Source organism: Haliotis asinina, chromosome 7 (genome assembly GCF_037392515.1).
Source record: "Haliotis asinina isolate JCU_RB_2024 chromosome 7, JCU_Hal_asi_v2, whole genome shotgun sequence".
Lineage (NCBI taxonomy): Eukaryota > Metazoa > Mollusca > Gastropoda > Lepetellida > Haliotidae > Haliotis > Haliotis asinina.
This window is the reverse complement of record NC_090286.1, coordinates 13,497,330-13,504,337: the sequence shown is the minus strand read 5'-3', so window position 1 is coordinate 13,504,337 and position 7,008 is coordinate 13,497,330.

Below are 7,008 nucleotides of genomic sequence, written 5' to 3'. Positions count from 1 at the left end.
AGTGAGTTCAGTTTTACGCCGCTTTTAACAATATTCCAGCAAAATCACGGCGGGGAACATCAGTAATAGGCTTGACGCGTTGTACTCATGTGGTGAATCGATCACATCCCGGTCCTTCGGTCTTACGAGCGAACACTTTAACCACTTGGCTACCCCACCGCCCCACAAACACTTGACAATACGATTTAACCAAAGAGTTACAAACTGTCAAAAACGTAATGTGGCTAAAATCACCGAAACTGAAGAAGAACAAAGTTCTACTGAAGTTCATAGCACAAGTATAATATTGTATCAAACACATGGAATATCTCGAATACATGTATCTCATAATCGAATGATCATTTCTAACCCATTTCTTCTCATCCGGCATATGCGCTTCAGCATGCGTGCTCTACCGTAAAGTACAGGATATGATTTTTTTGAAAGTTGGAAAAGTTGTATTTTTGGATAATTAGTCTTCTCAGATTTTCTAAACGAACATCAGTACATCTTAGATGTTTGTAATGAAATAAACCCAGAAAAGAAATGCTGATATATTTCAAAGAATACGTCCATGTTAAATGTATACGCAGGTTGATGTAGTTCATTTCCTGTTTTCTGCAATTCGTTCGTAAATGACGCATGACTGTATGTTTAAAACTTTTAAATACTTTTTGCCCTATAGTGACCCTCTAAACGAAGCTAAGAGCAATGGTATAGCTAGTTACATCGAGACTCATACTGATGTGATATAATACATGTCACTTTAGGATGCTTGACTTTTTTGTATTCCGTTTATGTTCATTGACGGGGAATCTCAAAAGAAATTTTACAGCTACCGAGAGAAATTGACAGAGGACGACACTCGAAAAATTAACATTTTGCACGCCTGAGGAAATTAATTGAGTATCATGCCAACGCGGGTTAAACGGTTATTGTTGCAGAGAATCATTAAGGGTCTTAATGAATTCCGTAACATTCTACCTAACGACCTGTTCAAGTAGTAGCCGGTTGATGATACGGACCTCATTTGGTGTCTCGGTCACGAGTGTGATAAAACTAAAACAAAAATGAGAACCCCCTGTAACCAATGAATGGAACAGACGTTGAAATGGCAAAGCAGAAGTGGCCAATATTGGTCGACAGATTTTCTTGCCAAATAATGAAATACCGTTACTTCTACTAAACCCGTAATGACAGCCGAGGCGTTTTATTGCCCAAATTACAATCCATGGCCAAAATTCACCCCAGGGCAATTTTGATAAGCCATAAAAGATGTTTATTTTAAACAAATTTCTCTACTAGCAGTGAATGGAGTAATTGGGGAGGATGAAAATACTTCCACATCCCTGTGAGACTCGTATTCCGTGCGCGCTTCTAACACTACACTTTCGCGCGTCTATAACGGCTCCCTTGAGACCCGTATGGTCCGCCATGTTGTTATGCTTGAGAAAGTTTAAATGAGACGTTTTGGCCCACTCAGCAGTTGAGTGTGGGTCCAACTTTAAATGATTTTGTTCGGGCCGAAAAAGAGGGATGCTTTTTGTCTTTCATTAGACGGGAAAACATGAGTAAAATATGCCTCAGCGACTTTCAATGAGACGGATAATTTTTGTATTAAGGTGATAGACGGTCTGTATTAAATCGAGTAATTGTTTGAAATGCCGCTGGATGATATTCGCGACCTATCCTAGACACTCCAACCCGCCGCATGTGCTTTTGTAATGGAATAAAGTTGTTAATTCGTTAGCCAAATGGTGTTTTGACTAAAATTTCTTGTGTAAAATTAAGAAATTTTCTAAATTTCAACCAAGCGTGTAATTTAAACCGTAAAACCAAATTTTGATTGATTTTCCTACAAAGCGTCCGATGGGTATTGACCTAGTAAATGAACAGTTTTTTTCAATTCACTTTAGGCATTTAACCACATGTAGATGATGAATAATGTTTTCACTTTTCATTTGATTCGTGTCGAGGAAAACATTTTCTCACGTAACTCCAGAAAGCGGCTTAATCTTGTCGGCAGTGGTTTGGTTCGACAGAAGAGACGCACATACATCACCATGTACGACAGCTATAAGAGTTGATTAAAACTATAGAGAAATATAAATTAATCGAGATATATTGCAAACTAAAACACTCGTGCAGAAAGTACAGAATTAACGTTAAATTACAAACCAGTGGCCATGAGCGTTTGATGACCCAAGAAGGGTTAAGTAGTTTTAGTGGCATACGGTGTATATGTTTTGTGTGGACAGGAAGACGTGTGTGTGCGTGCGTGCGCGCGTGCGTGCGAGTGTGGGTTGGGTTAAGAGAATCATATATGTACAGTGTACAGTGTGCTTAAAAAGTTGTTCAGTATTGACGCTCACGAAACAAGAAGACAAAGTCATCAATATCCCCCACAATGGCAAAACACTCTTCATGAATATGTCTGCTAGTTATGATGATGTCAGATGCTTTGACAAAGTGGAAGGCGAGCATTGAAAATATTTTACTTACAAATCCAAAAGTACCATAAGGCACTAGTACACCACAAGATCTGTCTATGTGCCAAGTTTGGTGAAGAAATAGTGAACGGTTTTGAAGTTCTGGTCCGGAAAAGAGCACACTAACCAAATCCAGTCAAAGTCGAACTTGTTGCCATGGAAAGACCAAAAATAGTTTATTCAAAATCCAAAACTACTAAAAGGCACCAGTACACCACACGATCTATCATTATGCCAGGTTTGGTGAAGAAGCATTGAACGGTTTTAGAGTTCTGCTCCGGAAATGAGTACTACCACCAATTTCAGTCTAAGACCAAATTGTTGCCATGGAAACGAAAAACCCCAACTGACAAAAGGCACCAGGCACCAGATCTATCTAATGCCAAGTTTGGTTTAGAAATTGTGAACAGTTATTAATAGTGGACGGTGTTTGGGAAAAAAACACACACAGATAAGAGAAATCAAGGGGTTTTTTTCCATAGGATTTGTCTTGTATTACCACACCAACTTCTAAATGCCTTTGAAGACCCTCCACAACGATGTTATCAAATACCACTGGGTGTTTCACAGGTATACATCAGAGATTCCATTACGTGTCAGGCATATACATGTTGTATGTCTTGGTAAAGGAACACTGGTTCAAAATTCGATCCGTCTATTTCCCTGAAAGCATTTAGTGTGAAATGTAAACAAAATTGCTAGTTTACTGACATAGCAATCTGGCTTGTGTTTATGGCCAGTCCTAACCTCAGTAGTGTGGTGGGGTAGGTGAGTGCGTACAGCGTTCGCTTGTCACTCCCGGGTTCGATTCTGTCCATATGTACAATGTGTGGAGCCTATTTCTGGTGTCCTCCGTATTACTGTTGCAATCCTGCTAAACGGCGTAGCACCACCCTCACTTACAATAATCATAGTTCTAGTACTGATCTGTAAGTAATCGTGTCCGAAAAGGACAACCCAGTGACTGATGTCATGAGCATCAACTGTCCCTCGATGACATGTAACAGCGAGGCTGAGGACCCGTTACTCTAAGCCACCCCAAACAATTACAGGTTGCTGGAGGTTATATTCCTACCCGGAACCCATCGGATCGGGTACATATCTGCCACCAACACCGATTTAAAATGCTGATAATAGCTCTGAGTCTTGCTTGATACTTTAACATACCATTCTGCCTCAGATTGCTTTGAATATCTGGTGTACGGGTAGTAAATAGTCTAAGACAACACTACTTTCTGTTGCCTCCTTTTGTCGTGACAGGATCCGCTGCAGATGGGTTCAGATCTCGAAATCATATCGATTATCAGTGTCAGTGATGTAGGACCGGGTTCGAACCCAATGAAACACCTTGAGTGTGCACGATTATATACATGTCATTCCGAATTTCAGTTTCTTGGCAGATCAGTATTTACTTTATACACAGCCAAATATGACTCGTTTGGTTCTGGTTGCTTTTAATGTTTTTTCACATCATCGCCTCAATATTGTTGGAAAAATAAGGAGAAAAGATTTGCTTGCTTAAATTCATATAGGGCCATAGGTAGATACAGACAGCTAACACCACCATCTTGTCACGTTTTTTCTGTATCCGTGTCAATTTTAGGAATTAACAAGGTGATATAAGTATTTCGACTCAGACGAATAAACACTAGGAAAAGTTTGAAGAACCTTTTATCGTGGGTGAATGTCAGTATTTGTCATAGCCACACGCCCATTACATTGCGTGTCTATCACAGCTCTGTACTTAATGTTATAAGCACGTTTATTGTCGATCTTAAAATATGTCAGTTGTCAATCATCTGGGACAGTTTCAATACCATCTATAACACTTTTCGGTACTCTCAAAACGACGAGAAGGGTCTGCATTATAAATTCTGTAACATCTTGTAAAGTAATATAGATATCACCATCATCATTCGAAAACAAAAAGTCGGACCAATTGCTTGTTATTCTGACGTTACAACGTCTCGCATACTATCGTATACCAAAGAATAGCACCGAAGGTTAAAACCAGTTTTAATGAAATAGTTTCGTTATAAAATGAAAAATATTACCGGAATAGGTCAAAGCATGCTCAACAGAATATCTTGTTTGACAAGACGTTATAACTGATGGCATTTAGTAAGATATACGATTTTTTGACCGATGTTTCACTGGACTGAAAATTCATCAACTTTCTGTTATTTTCTTTAAATCAAAGGGGTACATTGAGCGTACCGCTAATTATAAACACACATCGCCTCGGTTTACAGTGTTCACGCGGTCGCATTCAGAGCATCATAAACTGTCAGAAAGATGCGTTGTTCCTCGTCTTCTACAGTGCTTAAACATGAACCAGTGTTACAACCTTGCCCCATAGACAGTCAACGATCCATGCTCAGCTAATGAAAGTCTGTACAACAGCGGTCAAAATTCGACAAACTTGTTTTCCAGAGCAACTTAAATAATTTCTTTTGTCGGTGCATGTTTTTTTCTGTTCGTATCGTATTACCAATGGTTTCGGTTTCTGCGAAAACCCTGTTAAAAATTAAGCTATTCCGCATATCAAATGTTGCGAAGATTTCAGTTATGGCTATGGATAATTTAGGTTTGTTTTGTTTAAAGTTAAGCATTTCTTAATGATTCAATTTTGTGTCTCGCGTAAACAGAGAGGAAAAAGATGGACAATATCTCGATGTAGGAACGCTTTATCTTCATTAGCGTTCGTTCGGTGAGCGTTTTTTTTATTTTGGTAAATAAATATCATTTGCGCCAGATCCGCTCATGCATTTTATTTGTACACCCAAACATCATGTTTACAAAAATAAGGAACATTTTATTCCTTGATGACTTATTTTTTACGCATTAAACTGAGATCCATTTTACGGTTAAAACGTGTTTAACCTTTCTTGTATACAGTCACTGACTTTGGGAATAGTTCACACAGAAAAAAGCCTTAACAAATTGAGATGACATCCTTGACTTGACAGTGGTTGCTTGGGAACGTTTAAAATATTTCGGAGACGGTTTTACCAATGTATGCTCATTGCTTATTTTCTTTTAAATTTAATCAAATGTTCTAAATGTATTGCCGTTTCAGTGTATCTAAAGTGTTTTGTTCATAGTTTGTTTTATGCTGTTTGACTGTTTTGTGCAAGTAAACAGATAAAAATGTGTTCTACAGATATGATGATATGTCATAATTTTATTATTGTTCAATATGTCATACCGGCTACGTTTCACATGCAAATTTGCGTTAATGTTTTAAAACAAAGATTATTAAAGTTTTATAAGGGGTGGGAGAACTGCATTTGGTTTCCTTTTTTATTTTATTTTTTTTACATTGAGATTAATATATTTTAGGAACTTGTAACTTGGGGTATAAAGAATAGAATACCTGGTCTTGAATTCAAGATTATGATAGTCTAGTTAAGTAGATAAGTAAATATAAATACTGAACTATTCAAAATATTTGGATAGTTGATATCCCCCAAATTCAGCAGGTATGAAGAAATAATGATATGAGAAAACAACTACAAATTCTTAAAACAGATTTTTAAAATTCAATGTAAGACATCACAGGATGATTTGTTTAATTAACGAATAGCATTGTTCATTTTACTTATATCCAGACGGAAAAATCTGAATCACACAATATCACAACATTTCTAAAAAAGTTAAAGCTGAATATGAACAATTTACAACACACACACACACTCTCTCTCTCTCTCACACACACACACACACTCACACACACACAGAGAGAGAGAGAGTAAAAAAATAAATAAATAAAAATGACAAAAAATCCTCTTTATCCTGCAACATTCCGTACGATAACAATAACACCATACAAAACCGCCTTTAACATATGATGTTCATTCACCTTTAAATACTCGACTCAGCTCCCCAGCCTCCACCCACGACCATCTCCACAACCTCACCCCCACTCCAATAATTCCTACAAGACTCCCAGGAATATTTCTCCAGAATTCCGGCGTCGCAGGATGCCCCTTATTCTTTTGAATATGAACGTCAAAGAGAATAACCTTATTCCAAGCAAATCGCTGGCGGCTCTCTCAATGCGGCCCCCGGGAAATATTCTTCGAAGGCAGAAATGTTCTCAGTACAAATTATTTAGACTCATCTCATGGCTACACCTCTCAAAGACAAAGGAATTCGGATTAAAGGCAATAGTTATTTTCCAAACAGAAAGCCAAATATAATATAAATATACACCCATGTGCGGTATATTGATCATATCAAAGTGAGAATGGTAAACAATATGTTATTGGCACAACGGACTTGGTGTGTAGGTAAAGGAGGGAATTGTGCACAGTTTTGCTTGATGACAGCATGTCTTGAGGAATCTTGGTCAGACGAGAGGTTTTGTTACACGGTCCCCCCCCCCCTCCCCCCCCCCCCCCAAAAAAAAAAAAAGAAAATAGAAAAAATAAAAACGCTATTTGGCCCTGTTATTTCAAAGCAGTTCTTATGGAAATATTGTGAATGCCATGGCAACTTCATATATATACAATGTACATATTTTATTTTGGATTATTTT